General features: G+C 37.9%; 1 protein-coding gene across 5 annotated transcripts in view; it reads right to left on the bottom strand.

The window, feature by feature from the left end:
* SLC25A21 (solute carrier family 25 member 21) overlaps positions 1-15,098 on the bottom strand; it is a 439,143-nt gene that overhangs the window by 377,363 nt on the left and 46,682 nt on the right. The window contains exon 2 of one of the 5 annotated variants that reach the window (XM_070504264.1): positions 12,154-12,217. The exons of the other annotated variants lie outside the window; for them this stretch is intronic. The gene's annotated coding sequence lies outside the window, so the exon portion shown is untranslated. The remainder of the gene's footprint in view (positions 1-12,153; positions 12,218-15,098) is intronic. 5 annotated transcript variants of the gene reach the window in all.

Below are 15,098 nucleotides of genomic sequence, written 5' to 3' on the forward strand. Positions count from 1 at the left end.
TTTGATGACTGCCAGTTTCCCCCACAATAAAAGAAGTTTTGACCCGTGAATTCATTCTTTTAATCTAGTAATAACTTTGAATACATTCACTGAGCATTGAGGACCAAATAAGGAGCCAATTAGTTGTATTTTATCATCTGAATGAAATACGAATGCATCGACTTCATCACTAAACTTAAAAAAGTTGTCTTCAATGGCAAAGGAGTCTAAATATTGTTCTGCTAACTCAAGTTCCTTTTAGAGAGTAAGGAAAGCTGAATTCTCTGTGACCTGAAAACGACTAAGCTTCAGGTTCCCTTTCCCTTTGTAAAGAAAGGCTAGTCAAGCGACCTAGTACTGTTTCTACAGTAGCCTGCCCCATAAAATCACTTTAAGAACTCGTTAGAGCACTGACTGTAAATTATGACCCAGCACAGTATTCATTTTCATAAACAAATGCTGTTTATGTTGCCTTCCTCACTTCTTCTTTATTCTCCTTTCTCATTCACCTAGATATTGGGACGATGTGATGAACGCATCCGCTCACCAAGCCAGCATCTTTGGTAAATAGACATCACAGATCTTCAACTCATCAACCAGTTACAACAAGTCAGAAAAGCAACAACCAGGAGTGAGTCTGTAATCTTAGGGCAAACACTCTCCAACTGTGTTTGCTTTTAGTAAAAGCACATCCTTTCTCCTCAAGCATTTAGATTTTGTAGATATCAACCAAAAATATTTCAAAACACACAACATCACCATTCTGTGCTCTCCGCGTAGTGTGTGAGAGGTTCCTGAAGCTAACAAAAATATGGTGCGTCTCATCAGCGTGGATTGGAAAAGATCCTCATTGTCCCCATTTTCATGTGCACTTTCTTTGGGGTTTCAAAACAGAAAGTGAAATATCAGTTTTAACTTTAAATGTGTCCCGATAGCTTTGAGGAGTTTCATATTATAAAATTACAAACACAATTGGGATTTACTAGTTATTCATAATCAAATACCGAAATGCATATGTAATGCACTTTTTTCTCTTGAAAACGTATCTTTAGTTTCAGATGGTCTTTCATTTTCCTAATTATTTGCTTACGTTGTTTCTAATATATCACAACACAAGCTCTAATTTTAAATATCTCGATCTGAAAATATTTCTACAGTTATTGCTTTTGCAGGATTCACTTTTTTAAAAAAGTTGAGGAATAAGGCAGCTAATGATATAAAGTAAAGATAATTAATAAACCATTTTATGTTTGAAAGCAATTAATTAACTGGGCAGCTAACTAAAGAGAGTACAGAAACCTTAGTTTTAATACTCACAGGTTCTTACTGTGAATATTTGTTCTGTTGCATACTTTTCTGTCAGGCAAAGTCTCCAGGACGGGAATGGGCCCCTGCCAAGTCTCTGAAAATCGATTGTTCAAAATCTTAATTATAAGAAAGTAAACAAAGAGCAGTTTGAAGCAGTGCAGAGTTCTAATGAGTTAATGTAACAAAACGAGCAAAGTCAACTCTCTTCAAAGCCAGCAGGCTCAGCTCTGACAGTCATCCATCAAACTGAAGGTCTCCTTAATAAATGCCAATTATAGGCATATATGCACAAAAGTGGCTGGCATAAGCCATAGGATCATTTCCTCCCAAGAAAGCTAGTGACCAAGAAAACACCCAGGCAGTGCAGGCAACTAGCCCACCCGACAGGAAGGTTTGCTCCTGATCCGAATACTAACCAGCAGGATTTCGCTCTCTCTTTTTTCAGCTTTGGAAAAGTTCAGAACCACACAGAATTTTGTTTGGGGTTATACAAATTCCTTCACAATTTGTATAGAAGTCTAACATAACTTTTTAAAAGCCATGACATGCCCATAATGTATACAGAGTCTCCGACTTCCGCCGTAAGCGAGGCTTTTTCCTAACTTAATCATACTCAAATTTCACCCCTTTTAAAGATCCTGATTCAAAAATGTTCACTCATTCTCCACAGTCCACAAATTTATACCATCTCTTCCTGTGGTATTTTATGTGCATAAATTAAAAAAGAATGGCCTCCAATGAGGATTAAAAGGTTGAAAAAAAATCATAGACTTTCTAAATTTAGTTTCGTTTTTCTTGTTTTAACTCTCAAAATATGTGTGTTAACAAAACATATATATTTTCCTACACTCTTATAAAATAATCCATTCATGTTAACCTTATTACCTAGAGGAAATGCTGGATCGACTCAGACAGGAAGTTACAGCGAAGGCTTAGCATCATGTCACTATGTGACCCAGTATATATGAGAAATAAATATATGAGAACTCTTGAGAAATAACTAAAATATGCCCTCACTGGTACATTAGCTTTTACTGCAGAATTCACGCCATCATATCATTCTCAACCCTCCAAAATGTTTCTCTGCTACCTTTTCCATTATCTACCTGGCCAGGCGCTGAGCCCATCCTAACAGGTTCTTTAGAGGCCCTTGGGGAGGAGAAGGATCTTTCTTAGAGAACATGGCTACAGACCTTTTGTCCAGAAGCCGTGGGCCCAAATTTTACACTACAGCACTACTTCTTTAATTGAGATAGGTGGGTTTTCAGAAAGAAGGGCTGTATCCTCCTATGATGACAGAGATAATTAATGGAGTAAATGAAAACGTTTATGTTTGATATTTTTATGCAAATGGATTAGAATAGTCTGCATTAGCCCCAAGTTGATGTCTTATCTAATTGCCCTTTAAAGTGACATCTTCCATCACACATGCAGACCCGTGCTAAATTCATTTATTTCCATCTTGCCTGAAATTATGATGAATGGTCTGAGCTCCATTCAATTATTTAAAATGTGCAAAGAAACAGAAACAATGAAACTGGCAAAGTCCTCTACATTCTTAGGAACAATTTAGGCTAATTAGCATCAACTTCTCCCCCATTCATCATACCCCTTTAGAAATATAAACAAACTGTCAGCTCTAACCTAACAAACAGATCACTGAGCTACTTAACACAAATTATTCTTACATGAAAAGCTCCTTCTCAGGCAATATTCTCCTTTAGGGCATCTGGGAAGCTGAGCTATTAAAATTGAAGACATATGTTCCAGTCAAACTCAACTCCTGGATTGTAAAGATTGCTGTTGTGACAGTTTTCAGTCAGCATACTCGCTGTTGGCAACACAGCCCCAAGCTTGAGCGAAACTAAAGTCAAATGGAATGATGCAAGCAGAGCCCTAGATGCAGAAGACACCTCACTCTAACCACCACGATGTAGTTAGTGGGTCTCAACTCTCGTGATCTGTGTGAGCTCAAAGGTTTGCTGCGTTGGGTTCTGGAACAATAGGGAGAGGCAGGTAACAAAGGGGGTCTTTGACAAGACGGAGGATTTCATCATGTGTTATTTTTCATTACATCCTATGAGGCTGATGTTACTTAGCTTTCAATATTCAGTTGAAGTCTGTAATTCATGGCCTGTCATCTCAGACAAGGTAGAGAGGAGACAGTTGGAAGGTCCAGGCAGAGAGAAATGTAGCTTACAGATAGATTGGGTATGTCCCCTTCAACGAACTACTTAGAAACTCTGAACTCTTTCCTTTTAACTAACAAGAATAAAAAAATTGTTCACCCCTTTACATACTAGAACTCTGTGGTTAAACTCTACCTGGATATTGGACCAAGATAATATTTTCTTCATTTGTTTAAATGCAGTCACATACACACAGTCGATTTTCATTATTTGCAGTAGTTATGCTCTACAAAGTCACCGTGAACACTGAATTAGTGAATGCTGAACCCACTGCTCCTAAGGGAAATACAAGGTTAAGTTCCTGTGAGCCTCTGGTCACAACCTTTTCAACAACCAATCAATACACAACCTTATTTTATGTGTGTTTCTGTTTAAAGACACCTTATTTAATATATATTGTTGATTTATTAACATTGAACTCATAACAAACAGCACTATAACTCATGTTGAGCAAAGCTTATCTAACCCATGTATTTCCTCAGAAGGCACATCACAGCCTTCTTGTGTTTAGAAACACTGGGTAGCACCTCAGCACTATGCTTGGGGGCCATTTTAAACAGGAAAATCACCAACAAAGAAGCACAAAAACGTGAAAACAACGTGGCATTAACTAAACAGTCCATGAAAGGGATACTTGTTTACAGCATGAGAGCTGAAACAGGAGGCAGAGCGTCATCTTGTTCAACCTCAGCTGGGAATGTGCGCTTCAGACGACTCAAATTTTTCACCACTCTGCACATGTCCTTGAATGACCGTGAAAGCACCACGAGTATTGATTTTGAGGTTACAAAGAAATTTTAGCAAGTAGGCAAATTCACAAATACTAAATCTGCAAATAATGAGGATCAACTGTATATACACACATACATATTTTCTCCCTTCAGATTTCCCACTGAAGGTCTTTGAGTTTTTTCTCTCAGGGAGCAAGCGTCAGCGTGAAAGTCAAGCAAAGCCTTCACGAGCTAACTGATGATGTAAGTGGCCACAGACTGCCTAGTAACATGATAAGCTACAAGCCGTTCAAATATGTTTGTTCTTTAGCATTCTAGGAACATAAGATGGCACATATAACTACTGCAGTAATAGAATCAACCCAACCCAGCCCACCCTACATGGTACTGTGTACTGCATCCCTACTTTATCACAGCACTTGAATTACCATTATTTGCTGTAGTGGATAGTTGTTGCTAGCATCCATCTCCTCCCTCCCCCTGCCTACCTAGCTCTCAGATTTCCCACCAATGCTGTTTAAGTAGGGCTGTCTCTAGGTTAGTAGGCTATTGGCCTTTAAGCCAATTAGTGCATGCCATCCCCTTAGCCACAGTGATTCCTTTACGGATGAGCACATGACTCAATCTGGGCTAATGACACACAAGGAGATATTTGCTGAGCACTTCTGGGAAAAATGGTTCCTCTCTGTGAGAGCCATGGTGGGAACCAGCCTCAGGATGAAGCAGATGCTACGGAAAGCAGAGCAGAAAAATGTAAAATACTGGGTCCTTAGTGATCTGGTTGAGCTACTGGAAAAAGTCTCACATTTATCCTACCCTATTTTTTATTTTCCAATTCAAAAACTAATAAATAGCCTTCACTGTTTGCAATTTGAGTGAGGTTCTGTTTTTCTTGTACTCAAGAGAATTCTGATATGTTTACATGCTAGTTTTATCCTCCTGCTCCTACCACACACACACACACAGACATACACTGAAACAAACATTAATTCCCTGAATTATCTTTTGTTCATCTTCTTATATACTCTTTACTTCCTGGCATCATGACTGATAATAGCAGCCACTGATAAATATATTGAATTTAATTAGTAGACTGGAGAATACCTTCCATGGATGTGATCATAAACAGTATACCGCCTTAACCACAGAATGGTTAATCAAGATGGCTCTTAGCACATTGCTGCTCACTCATGAGAACAAAGTTCTTGTTATGATTACCTTAAATATAGAGTGACTTAGTCTACATTACACACACCTGTCCCATAGAAGACTAAAATCTTAATATAAGTGATCAAGTTGTTTTTTACTTTATGAAGTAAAAATACAAAGATAACTCCATCTTGTCTCCTGCCCATCCCTCTAAGCAGGATAACTTTGGAATACTTTTTCTTCGGTTTGTCTGGATTGGGATAAAATGAATAGAGCTGAATGTTACCCAAGCCCCTCGTTCAGAAATGTAAAGCAATATGCCAACTTTTTAGAGTTTCTGCCCAGCCTTTTCTTTCTCTCTGGGTGGTTTTAACAGCCATGGTTATTTGTGGATGCAAAACTGTGTATATAATAAATTGCAACTGCAACTGAGTAACCTCAGAGCAACTGACAAGTGACTAATTATTCCCACAGGTGGCCAACTGCTTTGGCAATTAGCCCATTGTGGGCAAAATTCATTGCGTGTAAGAAAGAGGCTTCCTTTTCAAAATATCCATACCTCCTTTTTGGAGGATGAATGGAGAGGAGAAGACTCACAGGAAAAATGGGGGAAGGGATGAAGGCATAAGGGGTAAATGGAAAAATTAATGGTTTCTTCAACAAACAAACGATTTAATCTGAATCTGCCTTCCAAGGTGGTGGAATTCTACCTAACCGCCCCCCACCAAAGAAAAAAACCTCACTAACAACCTTAAAGAGAGATCAGGCCATCTAGCTAAACATTTTAAATAATTCTAAGTTCACCTGCTGTGAACAAATATTTTCTCTTTAGTTTATTGTGTGTTTCAGAATTGTTTGAGGGAGCCTTTAGCACTTTTTGGTGACTCTATTTTACCCCATTCTTCATAGTATATAGCAAACAGCATTAAAGAGTTGTGTCTAAATGTATATTTTTTGAGTTATTTATCTATGATTATACTATTTCATTAGGGTCCTGCTAAAATGTCTCGTCTATAAGCCCTAGATAAATTTCCTACATTATAGCAATGTGGTCAAGTGTAGAATTTTGATTTTAAAGATTTCTTTCCATAACAGACTTCAATAGAGAATTAGGCATTAAAATATCCATACTACCCAAGTGACCTATAGATTCAATGCAATCCCTATCAAAATTCCAATGACATTTTTTACAAAAACAGAAAAATCAGTGCTAAAATTCATATGGGACCACAAAGACCCTCTGTAGCCAAAGCAATCTTGAGCAAGAAGAACAATGGTGGAGGCACCACACCGCTTGATTTCAAAGTATACTGCAAAGCTATAGTAAACAGAACAGTATGGTACTGGCATAAAAAATGATACATACACCAATGGAACAGAATAGAGACTCGAGAAATAAATCTACACATTTACAGTCACCTGATCTTTGACAAAGGTGCCAAGAACACACACAGGGGAAAGGACAGTCTCTTCAATAAATGGTGTTGAGAAAACTGAATATCCGAATGCAGAAGAATGAAATTGAACCCTTATCTCACAACATATACAAAAATCAATTCAAAACGGATTAAAGATTTAAATTTAAGACATGAAACTGTAAAACTATTATAAAAAAAAGTAGGGAAAAAACTTCTTTACTTTGGTCTAGGCAATGATTCTTTTGGATATGAACCTAAAAGCACAGGCAACAAAAACAAAAATAGACAAATGGGACTGCATCAAACTAAAAAGCTTCTGCATTGCAAAGGAAACAATCAACAGAGTGAAGACACAGCCCACAGAATGGAGAAAATATTTGCAAACCATCTGATAAGGAGTTAATACCCAAAATGCATGAGGAACTCAAATAACTCAACAGCAAGAAAACAAATAAACCAATATAAAAAATGGGCAAAAGACCTGAAGGGACATTTCTCAAACGAAGATATACAGGTATATGAAAAGGTACTCAACATCACTAATTAACAGGGAAATGCAAATTAAAACCACAATGAAATATCACCTCCCACTTGTTAGGACGGCCATGATCCAAAAAACAAAAGATAAGTGTTAGAGAGGTTGTAATGAAATTGGAGCCCTTGTACACTGTTGGTAAGAATGTAAAATGGTGCAGCCTCTATGGAAAACAGTATGGAAGTTCCTCAAAAAAATTAAAAATAGAACTACTATACAATCCAGCAATCCCATTTCTGGGTATGTATCCAAAGGAAATGAAATCAGGATCTCGAAGAAATATGTGAACTCCCATATTCATTGAAGCATTATTCACAATAGCTAAGATGTGGAAACAACCTAAGTGTTTGCTGACGAACGAATGGATAAAGAAAATGTGGTGTCTATATAAATACAACAGAATATTATTCAGCCTTAAAAATGAGGGAATCCTGTAGTTTGCGACACATGGATAAACCTGGAGAACATTATGCTAAGTGAAATAAGCCAGATACAGAAAGATAAATACTGCATGTTTTCACTTACATGTGGAATCTAAAAAAGTCAAACTCTTAGAAACAGAGAGTAGAATGGTGGTTACCAGGGGCTGTGGGATGGGGGAAATGGGGACGGGGAAATGTTAGTCAAAAGGTGCAAAGCTTCAGATATGCAGAATGAACAAGTTTTGGAGATCTAATGTACAATATGGTGACTATCATTAACAATATTGTATCGTACACTTGAAATTTGCTAGGAGAGATCTTAACTGTTCTCACACACCAAAAGAGGTAACTGTGAGATGATAGATATGTTAATTAGCTTGATTGTGGTAACCATTTCACAATGCATACATGTAATTATCAAACATTATATTGGACATCTTAAATACATACAATTTTTATTTTTCAATTATATCTCAATAAAGCTGGAAGGAATAAAAGAATTATGCAATTTTCCTATCAGTCTCTCTGTTCACCAGAGGTAGGTCCCTTGGAGGACACAATTGGTAGCATTGCAGCATCAAACACAAACAGGTATATTACACACCAGACTTGGAAAAATCTGGACTCTCCATTACCATCTGGCAAGACAATGGCTGCTAGTACGGAAAAGATGAAAACATTTGACAGTGTCCAGTTTGGTGAGAATGCAGAGATATAAGCACTGTACTGAGAACAAAATACACTGCTGAGAACAAAAATTAGAGAGAAATGGTAGCATCTATCAGAATGTAAAAACCAAATTTGTTTGACCCATAAATTTCTCTTCTAAGGAATTATACTACAGATAAACAAGTTTGTACACACACACAAACAAACATTCACGCAGACAAATGAATACACACAATCACACACAAACATCCCCAGATATATATAGATACACAGACACACACGCATCTGGATGAATATACTACATTGCAGGGTGCTTATTGCAGCATGGTTGGTAACAGTCAAAAAAAAAAAAGTGGAAACAAGCTAAAAGTCATCGGTAGTGACTGGTTGAACAAAGGATGGTACATAAATGCAATGAAGTAGAATAGTAGTATCCAGTTTTTTAAAAAATGAAATAGTTCTACATGTGGGAACATAAACTACACATCCAAGATAGAATATACGCTCTATGAGAGCAGGAATTTTACTTGTCTTGATCACTGTTGTACCACCAGAATCTAGAACAGTGTTTGGCACATATTTACTCAATAAATATTGTTGAACTGAAATAACTATGCTGTACATTGCAAATAGGGCACAAATAAAAAAGATATCTATGAACAACAACTTGACTAGGTGTTCAAAATTAGCGTTACAAACGTGTGCCTCTGGTTGTGATAGCCGAGAAGAACACAACATCACTATGTAGTGTTCCACCCAAGAACATATAGCCAGTAGCCAATCATGAAGAGACATCAGACAAACCCAAAATGAGAAGTACTCTATTAAATTCTTCAAAAATGTCAGTGTTACCAATAATAAAGAATACCTCAAGAATTGTTCCAGATTAACAGGGACTAATGAGATGTAACAACGAAGTGTAATACAGATCCTAAACTAGACCTGATGCTGAAGGGGAAAAAAATACTATAAAATACACTGTTGGATCAATCTTATGAAAGTATGGTATCAATGACAAATTTATTGAAGTTTTATGGATGTCGATGACTGTATGGTGCTTATGAGTATCCTCTTTCTAAGGAAATACACACTGAAATATTTAGGGGTTGCTACAGACAATGAGTATGTCTCCCCAAAATTCCTATGTTAAATCCCGATGCCCAATGTGATGGTATTTTGAGGTGGGGCCTTTGGGAGATGATTAGGCCCTCAGGATGGAGCTCTCATGAATGGGATCAGTGCCCTTTTAAGAAGAGATCCGGATAGCTCCTTCACCCCTTCCACTGTGTGAGGACACATTGAGAAGAGAGAGGGCCCTTTATGAACCAGGAAGCAGGCCCTCACCAGACGCCGAATCTGCTGGTGCCTTGATCTTGGACTTCCCAGCCTCCAGAATCGTGAGAAATAAATTTCTGCTGTTTATAAGCCACCCGGTCTGTGGTGGTCTGTCACAGCAGCCTGAATGGTCTAAGACGGAAATTAAAGGGCCACAATGTTTGTAATTTACTTTCGATTGGTTCAGACAAAAATAATAGCAATCGATGTGTGGATGGATGGAAAGACAGGTAGACAGCCATAGAGAACAAACGATAAAGCAAATGGGGCAAAATGTCAACAGCAGTGAATCTGGGTAAAAGTTTCTTTCTATAATGCTTGCAACTTTTTTGTAAGTTTGAGCTTTTTCCCAAATAAGAACTTCTTAAAAAGATAAATACACACATAGACACACACACACACACACAATTTCTGGAAGTAAATACAAAAAAACGTCCACAGTATTTACCTCTAGGTAATGGGATTAAAGGGCTTTTTGAGGAGGGTGGGTGACAGGATCACTGAGAGGGAGAGGGACTCTTGGGTTTCATTTAATATCTTTCTACACTGTCAAAATTTAACATGAACGTATGCTACCTTTGTAACGAGAATGCCTAATTAACTCTAAAGCAGGAGTGTGGAGTAGAAAGTGTGTGGCCTCTGGAGTCAGACAGACATTGGCTGAAATCCCGCCAGTGCCCACTTTACTCAGGATGTGGTCTTGACCAAGTCAAGTAATTTCCTTGAGTGTAGAATTCCTTAGACGACCTGCGCTTCTGTCACAAACTCACTGGGGACTGTTAGGCAGGTCATTTCACCTCCCTGGGCCTCAAGTCTCTCAACTATAAAATGAGAGAACTCAACCATGATTTCTACTCAAGCCCATTTTTGCTGCAAAAGAAGTTTGGTTTTCCAGGCTGTTATCGCCTTTAACAGGAAGAGTTCTTTTGAATTTTATCATTCACATGGAGAAAAAGTGATTTACCATTTTCTGGGCTGATGAACTATTACCTGTCTTCTAAAAGGGCTCACAATATTTTTGAACCTTTGGCGTTGAGGCCACATTGAGTCGTAATAATGTGGAGATCCCCAGAGTTGGGGCTGAGGGTAAGATGCCCTTTCCCTGCTCTTACTCCTCCCTACCTTCCCCAGGGAGCACGCCTCAGCCTTTTCTCTGTGAGTCTGCCTAAAACCCTCCTGGGACAGACATCAGAGAGTTTCTGACCCAGTAGGGCCCTGTTCTCACGTCTCTCCCCTTAACATTTAAACCCATGCATTGCTGAAAGGAAATTTAATCCATATGCTTCTGAGTAATTTACACTTAACACATCAAAATATTCAGTTTTAACAGTTATTTGTTGTCCCAAGAATCCTCCTGAGCCTTTTTAAGGCCTTTTATTCTTAGCTGGCTCAGTTTAGCAGTCGTAAATGGAATCTGAACTCTGGGATAGTTCTTTATCCGTATTATTCCTCACTTATTATATGGTACAACTTGCCAGGCTTTCCCTCCCCCACCCCCTAGGTAAGAAAGTCTTTGTTCTAAGACACTTTTTACCCTCTTTTAGTTACATAATCAGGGTGTCAATAATTACAACTTGCCAGGCAGCAACAATGACAGGTTCTGTACTAGGAACTTATATGTATCTTCTTTAACTTTCACCTTGAGATAAGCAGAATTTTTTTCTCTCCTTTTCCGGATTCAGAACCCAAAGCTCTGAGGGATTAGGTAATTGGCCTAAAAATCACACAGCTGATTAGAACCTAGGTGTGACCAGTCCAAATACAGCACGTGCTCTCTCTAAATTAAATTAAAAATAAACAAGAGCTGGTGTCCCAGCTTCCACAGCCAGAGGCTTTGCCAGTGGGCCCTCACACTTGTCTCGCTGGCAATGTTTACTCATCCCAGTGCAAATGTCACTGCCTCTCTGAAGGCTTCACTCTTCTTTGCTGTCTTATACATCCTTCTTTGTCACACCACACTGTAATATAATCATATTTATCATGTCCATTTTCCTTTTAGACTATGAGCTTCTTAAATTCAGGCTTATATCTTATTCATCTTTGTGTTCCCAGAGCCCAACCCAGAATAGATGCTTAATGGATGTCTGTTGAATTGGATATCTCTTACTTAAGATTGAGGTGGAAATGTCATTCATTGATTCATTACTCATTCTAGGCACTGGAGATATGGCAAGTCAAAGCAAGCAGATCACCTCCTCCACCAACCACCACTTGGGTCAGGAGCCTACTTCTCCACCCGCTGTTGACTGTGTCTGTATGTTCTCTTTGGAGCACAGATCAGTAGAGTACAGCTGTACCCTGGAGACAGCATAACACAGTAGTCAAGAGAATGGACTCTGGAGTCAGCCCGCCTGACTTTGGGCAACTGACTCAAGCTCAGTTTCCACGTGAATGGAATGAGGAAAATAAAGTCCCTACCTGATTGGGTGGCTGCAGAACACGATTTATATTGTAGACATCACATGGAAACTTAGAATAGTGCCTGAAACATAGAGTTCATAAAATATTAGCTACTATTAAAATTCTCTGTATTGCTCAGCCCATTTGTTCCTCTTTCACTGCTAGCCAACTTAATTCACCATTATAAACTAAAAAATTAAATAAAGTGATCTAATATGACTATTTCACAAACGTACTATCTTTGTGAAAGGTTTTTATTGTGTATTGCAAAGTAATATATTAATCCTATCTAAAAATGCCTTGACCAATCTGGTATGAAAATTTTAAACAGAGCACCATTTTAATTAACCAGACTTCCTCTCACTTCTGTAATTTCTCCCAACACAGATATCTCTTCTTTTCCACCTTTAAAACTGCCACTACTTGAACTCGATATTCTTCTTTTAATTTTCTCCTTTCCTATTTCTTCTAAGTCTGCTTGTCTGACCCTGTGTGAACACACAAATGTTGATGAGGCCAAGGTCACAAACTCGCTCCCTGTGCAGGTCAGATTATGCCCTGTTTGATGGCTGCAAATATACCCCGAATCTTGGCCACTGTTACTAATGAAAATCATTTATCACAAGAGAGGCCAGTGGGTGAGGATACCACCCTATGCTTTAAAAACCTTGGCTATCTATTAAAATGTAATAGCTAGGTAAAGGGAAACTATTCACATGCAAAGTCATTTATCATAATATTGTTTTTAATCATCAAAAATTCGAAAAAAGTAAATGTTCAATAATGGGAGAATGGTCTAATAAATTTTATAGTCATGCAATGGATTTTAAATGACGGTTTGCAAAGATTTTTAAGTGACATTACAATATAATGATGAAAAAGCAGAATACACAAATATATTTAATTACATTAAATTACACATTTAAATATGTTTACACAGACACCCATAAATGTATAGAAAAAGCAAAAGAAAGACACTGCACTAAAATGTCAGCAGTGGTTATATTTGGGTAGTGAAATGGACGATGGGTGAGTCTTATTTTCTTCTTTATCATTAATAGTTTCAGTTTTGGCTTTTATTGACTGTGTTAAATTTAAACGCCTTGTGTGAATTTCCTCACATTTCAGTTTCCTCATCTGTGAAATCAGGACAATGAGATTATCTGTTTCACAAGTATTATAACATGTCAGATGAGATAGACATAAAAATAAATGATGAATTTTAAAAGTAGTGTTTAAATATTAAATTATTGGCAAACAGTATAACTTTATTATATGTATGAATTACAGCAGTTAGGACTGGAACATTTACTTTGTTTGTTTAAAAAGTGTAAAAAATATATAATACCTGTGTGGCTCCTTCTGGGACTTTGCCTAGTTCCCTAGATTTCCTCTCCTTTCCCTCCCCCACCTGTGGCATTGTTATCACGAGGGAGCCAAGGAAATATTAAAGAGGGTGATAGTTTAAGGTAAGAGATAGAAAAGGGATCAAATAAAAACTTCGAACTAGATGCCACCATTTTAGCCAAATAACGGAGAGTGAAGCCAAACTCTGAAGCATAGGAAAGAGTTACATTTGGAATCACTCAGGCACCAAGTAAAACAGATAATGAACATCTCGGTGTTCTGGACATGAAACCAGCGATAACTTTAGTCAGAGGTGGCCTCACTGAAAAGGTGCAAGCCTAAAGGGCTAAAGGTAATGAGGGCTCCCATCCTGAACACAAAAGAGAAGCCCAGGGTGTCCCAGTGGGGCTGGCAGGAAACACCAATCTATGTGTTTCCCATCATAGATGCTGCTTGTCTTTTGTTTTTAATTTTAAGAAAGAAAAAGGAGAGTCAGTGTGGGGATAAATCAAAGCTACCTATTCCAAAGGAAAAAGAGATATTCTGAGTTATTGAAAAGAAGAAACCAAGTGATCTCAAGGGTAACACAGGTTACTTATCATAAAGAAAGACAAGGAGGTCTATTATTAGAATAGAATTAATAGAATTCTATTAGCAGGATTCAAAAAATGGTAGGTTATTATGAGTCTCATTTCATCACAAATCCAAAATGCTCCAGGTTGAGAGTCAGCTCTGCTAATGCTGTCTCACCACGGACGTGTTAATAGTGCTACACACTAAAACGATAAGATCATGTCACTCAATAGCAGCCAGACATTAGTAATTTCAGGTATAGATATTCAAAGTACACCAAAAAATAGACCATTTCCAAGAATTGATTCAGAAAATGTGCTCTGGACATAGAAAGAATGTTCTTAGCTAAACAGCTTCTAACTTTTCCTTAAAAAAGTAGTTATCAGGGGCCGGCCCGTGGCTGAGTGGTTAAGTTCGTGGGCTCCTTTTTGGGGGCTTGGGATTTCACCTGTTGGAATCCTTGGCATGGACATGGCACTGCTCATCAGGCCGTGCTGAGGAGGCACCTCACATGCTACAACTAGAAGGTAACTAAAATATATAATTATGTACTGGGGGATTTCGGGAGAAGGAAAAAAAAAAGATTGGCAACAGTTGTTAGTTCAGGTACCAATCTTTAATTAAAAAAAAGTAATCAAGGTCAATATCTGTATTTTTATTTATCAAGCACATATAGTGCCTACTAAGTGCTAGACATTATTCCAAGAATTTTACTCATTCCATCCACATAACTTGCCTCTCATGTATTATTATTATCATTCCATTTCATGGAGAAAGAGACCGAAACAGAGAGATTAAAGCGCTTGACGTCTGCCAAAGACCTCTGCAAAGAAGTGAAGTTTCCAGGATTCAAACCCAGCCATTCCCTCTCCTATAAGTATTATATGTAATTGTATATACTTCGCAAGAACACAGGGGAAGTCTGAGAACCAGAAAGAAATGAAAATAAATACGTGCGAATCAGTTGTAGATTCTAGCAAAAGTCACAATAGGTCTCAATTTCCCTGGGACCGTCCAAGTTCATACCTATTGTCCCAGTGTAA

Source organism: Equus asinus, chromosome 2 (assembly GCF_041296235.1).
Source record: "Equus asinus isolate D_3611 breed Donkey chromosome 2, EquAss-T2T_v2, whole genome shotgun sequence".
Lineage (NCBI taxonomy): Eukaryota > Metazoa > Chordata > Mammalia > Perissodactyla > Equidae > Equus > Equus asinus.